Source organism: Camellia sinensis, chromosome 9, assembly GCF_055761805.1.
Source record: "Camellia sinensis isolate YWXY chromosome 9, ASM5576180v1, whole genome shotgun sequence".
Taxonomy (NCBI): Eukaryota; Viridiplantae; Streptophyta; class Magnoliopsida; order Ericales; family Theaceae; genus Camellia; species Camellia sinensis.
Window position 1 is genome coordinate 183621819 of NC_138969.1, and position 14659 is coordinate 183636477.

The window sequence follows — 14659 nt, forward strand, 5'->3', positions numbered from 1 at the left end:
TCATTCCCTGCCAGGAGCATTTTGGCCCTGTTTGTAATGAGTTCCTAGGAGACCAACTGCGACGGTGGAAACTAGAGTTCGAATGGTTGTTGTCTAGAACACAAAGGTTTGGAATTTCTGAGACTAAAGTCTGGTTTGAATACCCAGGGGTGTACCCTCAGCTTGAAATCTGTATGGAAGCCCCATAGGTTGAGGTTGTGGGTATGCGCCTCAGTTCTGGATACTGAACCAACTTAGTCTGTCAGCCCGTTAGAGAATAGGGAAAGTTGTGACTATGATCAGGAAGAAAAACGGCATCCGTGGCTTCTACATGTAGATGTCGCTACTTGTCAACATTTCAGGACCTTCGTACTGTGAGTTGAAGGTAAGAGTTCGAAGAACACAAGGTGAGAGTTCGAAGAACACAAGGGGAGATCCCCATCGCAGTAGAGCGATTCATCGCCACTCGCCCCATGAGGTGCTTTCCAAAGTGCCGCTTTATTTGTTTATTGCATTCCCTAAACATCATGCTCTACATTGCTTGTAACATGTATCGTATCATCGCACTAATTGCATTTATTTTCATTTTGTGTTATCTTGTTTTGTCGATCCGTTTACGCTGAGCAGCATTTAGGATCGTAGTCTTCCGGGGCTTTTTTAGGTGGCGTCGTGCACACTCCTGATTGTTTGTTTTGGACCTCCTCTCACGATTTCAGCGCGGTTTGAGTGTCCCTTTCCTCACACGATCTCAGTGTGTTTGGAATTTTTCTCAAGTTACGTTGTGTACGCGCCTGATTGGTTGTTTTAGACCACCTCTCACGATTTCAGCGTGGTTTGAGTGTCCTTTTCCTCACACGATTTCAGCGTGTTTAGAATTTATCTCAGGTTGCGTCGTGTACGCGCCTAGGCGGGTTGTTTTGGACCTCCTCTCACGATTTCAGCATGGTTTGAGTGTCCTTTTCCTCACACGATTTCAACTTGTTTGGAATTTACCTCAGGTTGTGTCATGTACGTGCCTGGGTAGGTTGTTTTGGACCTCCTCTCACGATTTCAGCGTGGTTTGAGTGTCCCTTTCCTCACACGATTTCAGCGTGTTTGGAATTTTTCTCAAGTTTTGTTGTGTACGCGTCTGATTGGTTGTTTTGGGCCTCCTCTCACGATTTCAGCGTGTTTGGAATTTTTCTCAGATTGCATCGTGTACGCAACTGGGCGGGTTGTTTTGGACCTCCTCTCACGATTTGAGCGTGGTTTGAGTGTCCTTTTCCTCACACGATTTTAGCGTGTTAGGAATTTATCTCATGTCGCGTCATGTACGCGCTTGGGCGGGTTGTTTTGGACCTCCTCTCACGATTTCAGCATGGTTTGAGTGTCCATTTCCTCACATAATTTCAGCGTGTTTGGAATTTTTTTCAGTTTACGTTGTGTACGCGCCTGACTGGTTTTTTTGGGCCTCCTCTCACGATTTCAGTGTGGTTTGAGTGTACCTTTCCTCACACAATTTCAGTGTGTTTGGAATTTTTCTCAAGTGGCGTCTTGTACGCGCCTGGGCGGGTTGTTTTGGATCTCCTCTCACGATTTCAGCGTGGTTTGAGTGTCCTTTTCCTCACACGATTTCAGCGTGTTTGGAATTTATCTTAGGTTGCGTCGTGTAAGCGCCTGGGTCGGTTGTTTTGGACCTCTCACGATTTCAGCATGGTTTGAGTGTCCTTTTCCTCACACGATTTCAGCGTGTTTGGAATTTTTCTCAGGTTGCGTCGTGTACGCACCTGGGCGGGTTTTCGACCTCCTCTCACGATTTCAGCATGGTTTGAATGTCATTTTCCTCACACGATTTCAGCATGTTTGGAATTTTTCTCAGGTTGCGTCATCTACGTGCCTGCACGGGTTGTTTTGGACCTCCTTTCACGATTTCAGCATGGTTTGAGTGTCCTTTCCTCACACGATTTCATCGTGTTTGAAATTTTTCTCAGGTTGCGTCGTGTACGCGCTTGGGCGGGTTGTTTTGGACCTTCTCTTACGATTTCAGCGTGGTTTAAGTGTCCCTTTCCTCACACGATTTCAGCGTGTTTGGAATATTTTTTCTCAGGTTGCATTGTGTACGCGCCTGATTGGTTGTTTTTTATCTCGTCTCACGATTTCAGTGTGGTTTGAGTGTCCTTTTCCTCACACGATTTCAGCGTGTTTGGAATTTATCTCCGGTTGTGTCGTGTACGCGCTTGGGTGGGTTGTTTTGGACCTCTTCTCATGATTTCAGCGTGGTTTAAGTGTCCTTTTCGTCACACGAGTTTAGCGTGTTCGGAATTTATCTCAGGTTACGTCGTGTACACGCCTGGGCGGGTTGTTTTGGACCTCCTTTCACACTTTCAGCGTGGTTTGAGTGTCCTTTTCCTCACACGATTTTCGCGTTTTTGGAATTTTTCTCAAGTTACGTCGTGTACACGCCTGGGCGGGTTATTTTTGACCTCCTCTCACGATTTCAGCATGGTTTGAGTGTCCCTTTCCTCACACAATTTCAGGGTGTTTGGAATTTTTCTCAGGTTGCATCGTGTACGTGCTTGCGCGGGTTGTTTTGGACCTCCTTTCATGATTTCAGCATGGTTTGAGTGTCCCTTTCCTCACACGATTTCAGCGTGTTTGGAATTTTTCTCAGGTTGCGTTGTGTACGCGCCTGGGCGGGTTGTTTTGGACCTGCTCTCACGATTTCAGTGTGGTTTGAGCGTCTATTTCCTCATACGATTTCAGCGTGTTTGGAATTTATCTCAGGTTGCATCGTGTACGCGCCTGGGCGGATTATTTTGACCTCCTCTCACGATTTCAGCCTGGTTTGAGTGTCCCTTTTCCTCACACGATTTCAGCGTGTTTGGAATTTTTCTCAGGTTGCATTGTGTACGCGCCTGATTGGTTGTTTTGGATCTCCTTTCACGATTTTAGCGTGGTTTGAGTGTCCCTTTCCTCACACGATTTCAGCGTGTTTGGAATTTTTCTCAGGTTGCATTGTGTACGTGCCTAATTGGTTGTTTTGGACCTCCTCTCACGATTTCAGCGTGGATTGAGTCTCCTTTTCCTCACACGATTTCAGCGTGTTTGGAATTTATCTCAGGTTGCGTCGTGTACGCGCCTGGGCGGATTGTTTTGGACCTCCTCTCACGATTTTAGCGTGGTTTGAGTGTCCTTTTCCTCACACGATTTCAGCGTGTTTGGAATTTATCTTAGGTTGCGTCATCTACGCGCCTGGGGGGGTTGTTTTGGACCTCCTCTCACGATTTCAGCATGGTTTGACTGTCCCTTTCGTCACACGATTTCAGCGTTTTTCGAATTTTTCTCAGGTTGCGTTTTGTACGCCCCTGATTGGTTGTTTTGGACCTCCTCTCACGATTTTAGTATGGTTTGAGTGTCCTTTTCCTCACACGATTTCAGCGTGTTTGGAATTTATCACAGGTTGCATTGTGTACGCGTCTGATTGTTTGTTATTCCTCCTGTCATGATTCCAGCATGGCTGGAATATGTCACCCTTTGCATCTACAACACTATCTATTTTATTGTGCTATTTTACACATCGCACTATTCTGTGCACCCTACTTGCATTATGCATGCATTTCATTCACGCTATTTTGCTCATCGCACTATTTTGTGCACCCTACTTGCATTGTGCATGCATTTTATCGCGCTGTTTTGCGCATCGCACTATTTTTGTGCACCTTACTTGCATTGTGCATGCATTTTATCGCGCTATTTTGCACATCGCACTGTTTCATGCATTACATTCGCGCTATCTTGCGCACCTCACCTGCACTTGTTTGTGCATTGCATTACATTTGCGCTATCTTGCGCACCTCACTTGCACTTGTTAGTGCATTGCTTTGTCACGCATTCTTAGGTTGCATTGTTATGCACACCACTTCCACTTGCATTGTTATGCCCGTCCCTCCTTTTCGAAACACTAGGATACGTCCCTATGTTTCTCCTCCTTTCCGAAATACTGGGATGCATCCTTATGTTTCTCCTCCTTTCTGAAACACGGGAATATGTCCCTATGTTTCTTTTTCTTTCTGAAACACGGGGATAGGTCCCTATGTTTCTTCTTCTTTCCGAGACACGGAGATATGTCCCTATGTTTCTTCTTCTTTCCGAGACACGGGGATATGTCCCTATGTTTCTCCTTCTTTCTGAGACACGGGGATATGTCCCTGTGTTTCTCCCTCTTTGGTTTAGAGCATTTGGAATACGTTCCAATGCCTATAACATTTTCAAAACACCAGGATATGTCCCTGTGTTTCTCCCTCTTCGGTTTAGAACATTTGGAATACGTTCCAATGCCTATACCATTTTTGAAACACCAGGATATGTCCCTGTGTTTCTCCCTCTTCAGTTTAGAGCACTTGGAATACGTTCCAATGCCTACACTATTTTCGAAACACCGGGATATGTCCCTGTGTTTCTCCCTCTTTGGTTAAGAGCATTTGGAATACGTTCCAATGCTTATATCTTTCCGAAACACCGGGATATGTCCTTGTGTTTCTCCCTCTTCGGTTTAGAGGATTTGGACTACGTTCCAATGCCTACACCATTTTCGAAACACCGGGATATGTCCCTGTGTTTCTCCCTCTTTGGTTAAGAGCATTTGGAATACGTTCCAATGCTTATACCTTTCTGAAACACCGAGATATGTCCCTGTGTTTCTCCCTCTTTGTTTAAGAGCATTTGGAACATGTTCCAATGCTTGTACCACTCTTTTTCCTTTCCCGTGTGATACGCTGAGAGGTTTTCCCTTTTTCTTCTCTTGCCTGTGATACACTGAGAAGTGTTTCTCTTTCCTCTCCTGCATATGATACACTGAGAGGTGTTGTGTTTGAGACTCTGGGTATTCTTGGTTGTCGCTTTTAGCTTTCTCCACGTGAGACGTAGCGAGAATTGTATAATTTTCTTACATCCTTTCTACATGAATGTAGTTTGGTTTGTATTCGTCCGCTTAAACTGTTGCATTTATTGTGTATAATTGCTTCATTATAGCTTTCTTTGCATGATCATAAGTTATGCTCGGCTTTGCGCATGTCATTTGCATCTTGCCCCAGCCTGCAGGCGCATCTTTTTGTTGTCTTGCCTGTTTGTCTAAGTCTACGGCCTTGTCAAGAATGGGTCGCCTCTGGGCTTTGAACTTCACTCCCGCCACTTCTTGACTTCCGAGTTCTGTCAAAGAGAGGCAACTGTAGACACCCCATTTTGACCGACCTTAAGACTCAGACGTCATCGATTGAGTGCTCGCTAATTATGCATGTTGTGCTCGTTCTGAGGTTTCGCAGTTTTCGACTGAGTGCCTTGCCTCCGGGCCTCTGAACTCTTTGTGCTTTGGCTCGGTTTGTGGACCAAATCCTGTTTTCTTTTCCCTGGACGGAGGGGGTGGTCTTGTTAACCATCCTTTTGTGGTCGTAGACCACTTTTCGCGGTCGTGGACCATTTTTCCCGTTTGGAGACTAGTTTTCGGTTTTCAGAGTCTTCGGCCGCGCGCCTTGTCTCGTGATCGCTTAACATTCTCCGTTTGGCTTGGTTTTTGAACCATGCCTTGTCGCCTCTGCCTAGAGGGACACTGTGGTCTGGGAGACCACTTTTGTGGTCGTAGATCACTTTTGATGCCCGTGGACCAGTTTACGAGGCTCCTGGCTGCACGTCTTGCCTCCCGATCTCTCGTCTTGCATCCGTTTTGGTTTGTTTTCGGTGCAAACCTTGTTTGGACGATACTACAAGGGTGGGAGACCAGTTCTTCCCCTTGGAGACCACTTTTCCTCCAGCCAGCCAGTTTTCTGGTCTAACAACTGATTTTCTTGGTCTTTGGACCACCTTTTCTATTCGGCCACTACACCACTGCATTGTTTTCATGCTCTAGACCTTCTCCCACCATGGCCGACCACTTCAAGTAACTGGCCGACCACTTCAAGTGGTCGGCTGCTTTTTATCACCTCTTTGGAGATATTTTCTTCCAGCTGGCACAACTGGAAGGCACCGAAACCATCCTCCATACACGTGTATGGAGGGATGGCCTTGGACCCTTAGCTTCCTCAAGAAGCTTGAGCTTTTGTTCTCTATATAAGAGAACCTCCTCCTCCCTCCTCCAGGTTCAAAAAATTGTGCTTGAGAGATATAGATACATAGTTGTCTCTATATTCCCCTTTGCTTCATTTTTGTGCTTCAAAAGTGCAGTTTTATCATACTTTTGTACACAAACACACACTCAAACACCATCCTTTGTTGCTGAGGCTTCTTGGAGTTGGTTTTAGAGTTCTTGGACTGGTTTGAGCTCAGAAAAGTTGCTGCAGTTGCAGCTTTAAAGGTGGTCTTCAAGGGTGAGCTTTTAACCTTTTAAATCCCCATTTTTGCTTAAGCTTTTAGCCATACTTGCATGCTGTTTTAAGCTTAACTTTCAACTGCAAAAAGTTTTGTTTTTCAGTCCTTAAAATGTTTGTTTAACGTCACTTTTGTGTTGGGGGTGGTCTACCCCCTCTTAGGCCTTGTTCGGCCTTGTTTTGAACCATTCTTTTGAGCTATTGGGATCACCTTGTTTTGGCCTTCTCACCACTGAAATCCAGAGGATCACCTTGTTTTGGCCTTCTCACCACTCAAATGGTGTTTTGAGGTCCCAAATAGGAGAGGGTCATCCCATCTCCTTGTGTTTTTTATGCTTGCTTTGAATGCCTCATGTTTGAGCATGTTTGTTAAGTTTGTGTTGGCTTGTTCTTAGCATGTATTTGGGGTTATTTTGAGATGGCATGCCACTATTTTTGGTGGTCTTGATCATCCCTTGCATGCATAATACACTTGTAGTGTAATCCTCATAAACTAGTCTTGTATGCTTCATGAAGTAGCATGTCATTCTAGCTTGTTTTGAGTCTATCTCAACATGTTCTTAGTGTTGTTTTTCCATGTCATACCTCTATTTTGGTTTGGTTTGGTTGGCCCTTGCATGCTCCCTGCACTTGTAGTGCATTTCCATAAACTAGTCTAATGTGCCTCATGCTTTAACATGTCATTTTAGCATGCTTTTGGCTCAACTCTAAGAAGCTTTTGTCCATGTTTTACCATGCTCTAGCTCTAATTTGTGTTGTTTTGGTCATGCATGCCATGCTTTGTATAGCTATAATGCATTTTAGCTTGCTAGCATTGTGTATCAAGTCCACTAGCATGCATTGTTTGGCCTATTTGAATGATTTGGAATCATTTTTTATGTGATTTTAGTCCATGTTTCATGGTCATATACTTGCATCTTTCACTTATTCAATGCGTTGGAGGGTTGGTCCTTTATGCCTTAAACATGGGTCATTGTGTATGCCTTCATGCCTAAGCTTCCGAGCTATCATTTCAGTGTGTTTTTGGGGTTATTTTGCCATGATATAACTCTGATTTTTGTTGGCGAAGCCATCTCATGCTTGGTCCTAATAGGCATAGTGTAATCCTCCTTTTTGGCCTTGCCTATTCCATGCTTCATGCCCTTCATGCTAGCTTGTTTTGGCTTCCTTCCATACATGTTTTAGTATCATTTTGACATGTTCTAGGACTATTTTGGGTTGCCTTTGCCATATGCTTCATGTTTTGCATAGTTGTAGTGCGAATGCCTATGGTAGTCTCAAGCTTTGGGTACCATAGCATGCTTCATTTGCGTTGTGTACATGATTTGGCATCATTTACGATGATATTTCAGAGCATGTAGCGTTGCCATATTCTCACTTCATTCACCCTTTGAATGCCTCTAAGTGTTATGCATTATTGCCTAGTTTATGGCTTAGCTTGTATGCTTGCATGCCTAGGCCTTTGAGCCTCCATTTCAGCATGTTTTGGTCTTTGTTAAGACCTATTTAAGCTCTGTCCATGATTGGTTCATGCTTTTGTGCCAAGTATTGCATGCCCCTTTGTAGTCCTCTATGCTAGCTTAATGCTTAAAGACCTTTGCATGCTATACTTGCATTGTTTGAATGATTTAGCATCATTTCATGCCTTATTTCAATGTATTTAGTGTTGTTACACTTCCACATTTGTCACTCCTTGAGTACTCTTGAGAGTTGTGCTCTTATGCCTAGTCAATGGGTCCTTGAATGTGCATGTTTGTATATGCTTTTGTGCCTTAGTTTCATCTTTATGGCCACTGATTTGGGTATGACCGAGGTCTGTCCATTTTGGTTTAAGTCCATTGAGCATTGAGTATGCCATATTGTTCATTGCATTGTGTATGCCATGTTCTTTGCATTGTGTATGCTTATGTTACATTGCATTGAGTATGCCATGCTCTTTGCATTGAGTATGCTATGTTACATTGCATTGCATGTTTGCATGCTTGTCCCTCATATGTTGTTTGCATGCTTGTTTTATTACATTGCATGTTTGCATGCTTGAGTCTCATTTTTATGTTGCATTACATTGAGTTGCAACATTGCATTGCATGTTTGCATGCTTGTCCCTCACATGTTGTTTGCATGCTTGTTTTATTGCATTGCATGTTTGCATGCTTGAGTCTCATTATTATGTTGCATTACATTAAGTTGCATTGCATTGTGTATGCCATGCTTGTTTTGCATTATTGTTTGGATTAAGTGTTAATCCGAGCACGAGAAACGAGGGACGTTTCATACTTGAAATGATGAAACGTACCTCAATTCTCGGTCGCCGACGCTCTTGATCATACATGATAAAGTTCTAGGTTTTATGTGTTTATGTGTGCATTCATTTCATATTGAATATTGCAATTTGGCTTCTCGGCCATCATGCATCGAGATGCGTGATTGGTGGCTCGAGGGTCGGGAACCATACTTCCTTAAGCTTATGAAACGATAGGGAGGGTGGTCGTGCACACATATCTTGCAAATACATTGCCATGCCCTTTCTTGCTCTCTGTTACAGCAAATTGGAGTCAGGCAGCAACAATTGGTCGGCCAACCAGTTAAAGTAGCTGGCCGACCATTTTTTCTAGTTTTCAGCAACGATAGGTGGTCGGCAGTGGCTGGTAACACCCCTAGGTGGTCGGCCACCCTCCCACAGGTCCTTAAGGTGAGTTGGAAGCTTTTTGGAGCTTTGTGCAAGGTTCTGAGAACAATTGCAAACAGAGGTAAGTTGCGGCATCGCGACGGATTTCCGAACGAGGCGACCAGGCATGCATATACTTCTCGCGTTGAGGCTCCTGCTTTACTGCTTTACTTAGCTAATTTGCTTAGCTAGTTTATGCTTTGGTTTTGTAATTAAGTAGTTAATGCGTTTAGCTGCTCATTTGTTTTGTAATAGCTTAATCAGTTAACTAGGATTAGTTAGCTAGTTTGTTGTGTAAAAATTAGTTTAATTAGCTTAGATTAGCTAGTTAGCTTCTTATTCGAACTCTCCCTTGAGAGGGCCAACTGTTGTAATAAGCGTGCGTGTGTGTAATGCATGTCTTCCAACCCCCATTTCTTTCTCCCTTTTACTTACCGCTTACGATGGTTAGTTTTAGGGCATATTTCGATTAGCATACCTTATGCTTGCATGCATGCATCATTCATTTGTATTGCATGCACCGGGCTCGGCGCATCATACTAACTGCATTGTATTTCAATTTCAATTTGAATACATGTACCAAGTTGCATTTCACATGACATCTTAGGATAGCCGAGCCTATCTCAGTTGCATTTCTGCATGTGTTGCATTAGCCATCTTAACATGAACTAGGATCATGCATGATTTCTAACTTGTTCTTTTTTTTGGCTTGGAGTACACTGTGAGTATTTACGCTTTAGCATACTGCATGTGTGTTAATATTGCCATGAAAACATGCTTGCCATGAGGCTAACTGCTTATTTGATATAATTGCTTGAATGTCTGTGGGTGAAGGTTGGATTACTTGAATTGAAACAATTCATTGAAATCCGTATTTTAGCCTACTTATGAGTAGCAAACTTCAAACCGTTTTCAAACAAGCGAACATGCAATGTTTTGTTCCAACTTAGGCGATCTAGTCTATACTTGTATGCTGTGCGCATCACATAGTAATTCTAGGTTAATAACCGGAATAAGAACACATATGTTTTCGAAAACAATATATCATGTTAGTAAAGGCTGATCTTTTGATCGGGCGAGCGGGGTGCTCATTGCATGACCTTCCCCACTCGTATCCAAGTTCCCGAGCTGAGGCAACTTTGGTGATGACGGACACGTGGCCTTAAGCACGAGTCAGGGTTTTGTAAATTTTTCAAAATAAAACATTTAGGTGGCGACTCTGTATCTCGAAAAGCTGTCCATGTTTGGCACTTCTTTATTAAAAATTTGTTTTCCCAAACGATTTGTTGGATTTGGACTCTTTGGTGATTTATCAGTCTTGCATTGCACTTTGCGAGATTAGATTCAGAACCGTGACACGAGTCCAAACTTGTAGTAGCTAGAGAACAAAACGAAATTCGTGCCCTCGCAGTGCGGAGCTCGGGGAGTTCTCGGGGCACGTCTACACTCCCGTTCCCACGTCACTTCTTCAACCCCATGGTGTCTCCACAACACCTTTACCAACGATATAGTTTTGCCCCATAGCACTTGCTCCCGGGTATCTAATATTTGAACCGATCGTTCTTCGTAAGAGGCATCCTCATCTACCTCCAAGTCAACCCAATCAAGAACATGAGAAGAATCGGGTTCATACTTCCTAAGCATAGATACATGAAATACGTTGTGAACTCCCGAAAGTTGTGGCGGTAAAGCTAACCGGTATGCCACTTCCCCAATTTGCTCTAAGATCTGAAAAGGCCCAATGAACCTTGGAGATAATTTACCACTCTTACCAAATCTCATCAAACCCTGCCTTGGTGAGATTTTTAGAAATACATGGTCACCAACTTTAAAAGATAAAGGTCGTCTCCTCTTATCGGCATAACTCTTTTGTCGGCGTTGGGCCGTAGCTAACCTCTACCGAATGAGAACAACTTTCTCGGTTGTCTCTCTAACAATTTCCAAACCCAGTAACGGTGCATCACCCACTTCGGCCCAACAAACTAGTGATCTACAAGGTCGGCCATACAAGGCCTCAAATGGTGCCATCCCAATACTAGCTTGATAACTATTGTTGTAAGCAAACTCAATCAATGGTAAGTGCCTTTCCCAAGGCCCCTTAAAATTAAGGACACAAGCTCTAAGCATGTCCTCCAAAATTTGAATGGTACGCTTCGGCTGTCCATCGGTTTGAGGGTGATAAGCGGTGCTAAAAGTTAACTTAGTTCTCAATGCCTCTTGAAGGCTTTGCCATAACCGGGCAGTAAAACGAGGATCCCTATCTGACACAATAGTCACAGGGACTTCATGAAGTCGAACTATCTCTCTAATGTACGACTCTGCCAAGCGTTCAACTGAGTCGCTGGTGCACATCGGAATGAAATGGGTAGACTTAGTCAACCTATCAACAATCACCCCAATAGCGTCATTGCCTCGTTGTGTTCTAGGAAGCCCAACTACAAAATCCATGGTAACATGTTCCCACTTCCACTAGGCTATCGGTAAGGGTTGTAACAAACCCACTGGTCTTTGGTGTTCGGCCTTCACTTGTTGACAAGTAAGGCACTTCGATACAAATAAAGTGACATCCCGTTTCATACCCCTCCACCAAAACTGACGACTAAGATCATGATACATTTTAGTGCCTCCCGGATGTACTGCAAGGCGTGAGTAATGGAACTCCCGAAGTACTTCCTCTCTACAAGATTCTGGTACAAACAAACGGTCTAGGTAACGTACACTCTGATCCAAGTGAATGTTCAAACCTTTCTCTTCCTTTCCATTGGAAATCTTAACACGGATTGATTCCACATCACAGTCTCCTCGTTGTGCCTCTATGACCTTATTAACCAAGGTAGCCTGAGCATTCAAAGTAAACAAGGTAACACTCTCCCCAGACTCACCCAAGTGCAAATCAAACTTGCCAATAACATCAAGTATATCCCATTCCTGAATGGCCACACTTGCCAAACTACTCATAGATTTTCGACTCAAAGCATTGGCCACCACATTGGCCTTACCTGGATGATAGTGTAACTCAAAGTCATAATCCTCCATGAATTCTATCCACCTCCGTTGTCATAAATTCAAGTCTTTTTGAGAAAACAAATACTTTAGACTCTTATGATCGGAGAAGACTTCAAACTTCTCACCGTACAAGTAATGCCTCCAAATTTTCAAAGCAAAAATCACCGCTGCTAATTCTAGATCATGGGTGGGGTAATTTTTCTCATGAGTTTCCAATTGTCGTGAACCGTAGGCCACAACTTTTCCCTCTTGCATCAAGACACAACCAAGTCCATCCCCGAACGCATCACAATAGACAGTGTAATTCAAACCCTTTTCTGGAATTATCAAAACCGATGCGGTAGTCAATCTAGTCTTAAGCTCTTGGAATGACTTTCACAAGCCTCACTCCACACAAATTTGATACCATTTCTAGTCAACCTAGTCAAAGGTGCAGCTAGTCTAGAGAAGTCCCTTACAAAACGTCGATAATACCTCGCTAATCCCAAGAAAATCCGGATTTCAAAAATATTCTTGGGTTGTTCCCAACCCTATACGACATCTATCTTCGAGGAGTCCACAGTCACTCCCTCTCTAGATACTACATGCCCTAAAAACTTCACATCTGTTAACCAAAACTCGCATTTTTCAAATTTGGCATACAATTGGTGCTCACTAATTAAACCTAACACTACCCTCAAGTGAGTCTCATGTTCCTCTTCAGAGGTTGAATAAATCAAGATGTCGTCCACAAAGACGACCACAAAACGGTCCAAGTATTCTTGAAAAATTTTGTTCATCAAATCCATAAAGGAAGCCGGTGCATTGGTCAACCCAAAAGGCATTACAAAGAATTCATAGTGGCCATAACGAGTACGAAAGGCCGTCTTCTGAATGTCCTCCTCCCGGACTCTCAACTGATGGTACCCCGATCTCAAATCTATTTTTGAGAAGTAACGAGACCCTCTAAGTTGGTCAAACAAATCATCTATTCTGGGTAGAGGATACTTGTTCTTAACTGTAACTCTATTCAACTTGCGATAAGTAATACACAACCGCAATGACCCATCCTTCTTCTTCACAAAGAGAGCCGGCGCTCCCAAAGGTGATGTACTAGGGCGAATGAAGCCCTTGTCTAAAAGTTCTTAGAGTTGAATCTACAACTCATGCAATTCGGTGGGTGCAAATCTATATGGTGACATGGAAATCGGTGCCATGCTAGACACTAATTCAATGGGGAACTCGATCTCCCAGTGAGGTGCTAAACTAGTAAGATCTTGTAGAAAGACATCCGGGTATTCACAAACTACCATTGGTAACTTAACACGAGCCCCGTCACTCTCACTATCTAAGATAGTTGCAACAAGGCCACTAAGGTTGCTCCTACTATGAGGGTTAACAACTAGAAACAAGGCTCTATAAACTCGGTTACCTAGAAAATAGAAATGATCACCACCCGAAGTGCAAACCGTAACTCTCTGATGGTAACAATCAATCACGGCTTGATAAGAACACAACCAGTCCATGCCTAAAATGACATCAAAACTCGACATATCTAGCAACACAAAAGCAAACGGAAGTCGACGCCAAGCAACTTCTATTTCATAATCACGACAACCCGGTCTAAATCAACTGTACCACCAATAGGTGACTCTACTCTGAGTGGAGGCACTAGCCGTGCTACCTCTAACCCCAATGCAGAAGCAAATGCAGTAGATATAAATGAATGAGACGCACCCGTGTCTATCAATACATTAGCCAAAGAATTACACACAACAAAAATACCTCTCACAACTGAGGATTCTGGCAACTTCTCTGGCACGGTAACAGCATACACACGCCCCTATGGCCGCTGATTAACTTGCTCCCCTCTCAGAGCATAAGCCTGTTGTACTGACTTAGCCAAAGTGGCTCCCTGATTAACTCGCGAAGCTTGGACTGATTGAGCCTGTTGGTGGCTCTGAGTCTGCCTCGACCTCGATGCGCCAAATACGCCTTCCAACTATGGGCAAGTTCTCTTCATATGCCCCGGCTGACCACACTGATAACAATTAAACCCTTGACCTTTATTCTGAGATTGAGACTGACTTTGAGATCGGTTAGGTGGTGGTAACATTAACTGCCCTCCTCTCTTTTGTGGGCATGAGAAGGCTTTGTGACCCGGTTGGCCACACTTGAAACACGAGAAGCTACTCGATGCACTTTTTCCCAAACCTGCACTTGGCAAAGGAAAAGTGGATCTAGACTGCTATGGTTGAGATTGGGATAGATAGGTGTTTCTGCTCTTCTTGTTCTGCCTATAGTCTCCTTGAGACTCTTGGTCCCTAGACCTTGAACTCCGAAGTCTCTCCTCCTCGGCTTGTATGGAAATTTCTACGTGTGTCGCCGTCTCCACAAGACAGTCATATTCCCAAATCATATTTCCGACAAGCTTGAACATAATTTTTGTTTTCAATTTCTTTTGAAATTCAATGCAATGGTGCTCTTCCGTTTCCACCAACTCTGGTGCAAATCTAGACAAACTAGAGAAGATCGCCTCAAACTCGGCCACGGGCATGTCGAGTTGTTTGAGGTCTTTAAACTCTTGCCTCAATTTCTTCCTAGCAGTGGGAGGTATGTACTTATCTTGGAAAGCAACCGCAAAGGCTTCCCATGTCAACTCCACTCTACTCTTGGCATATTTCCACCA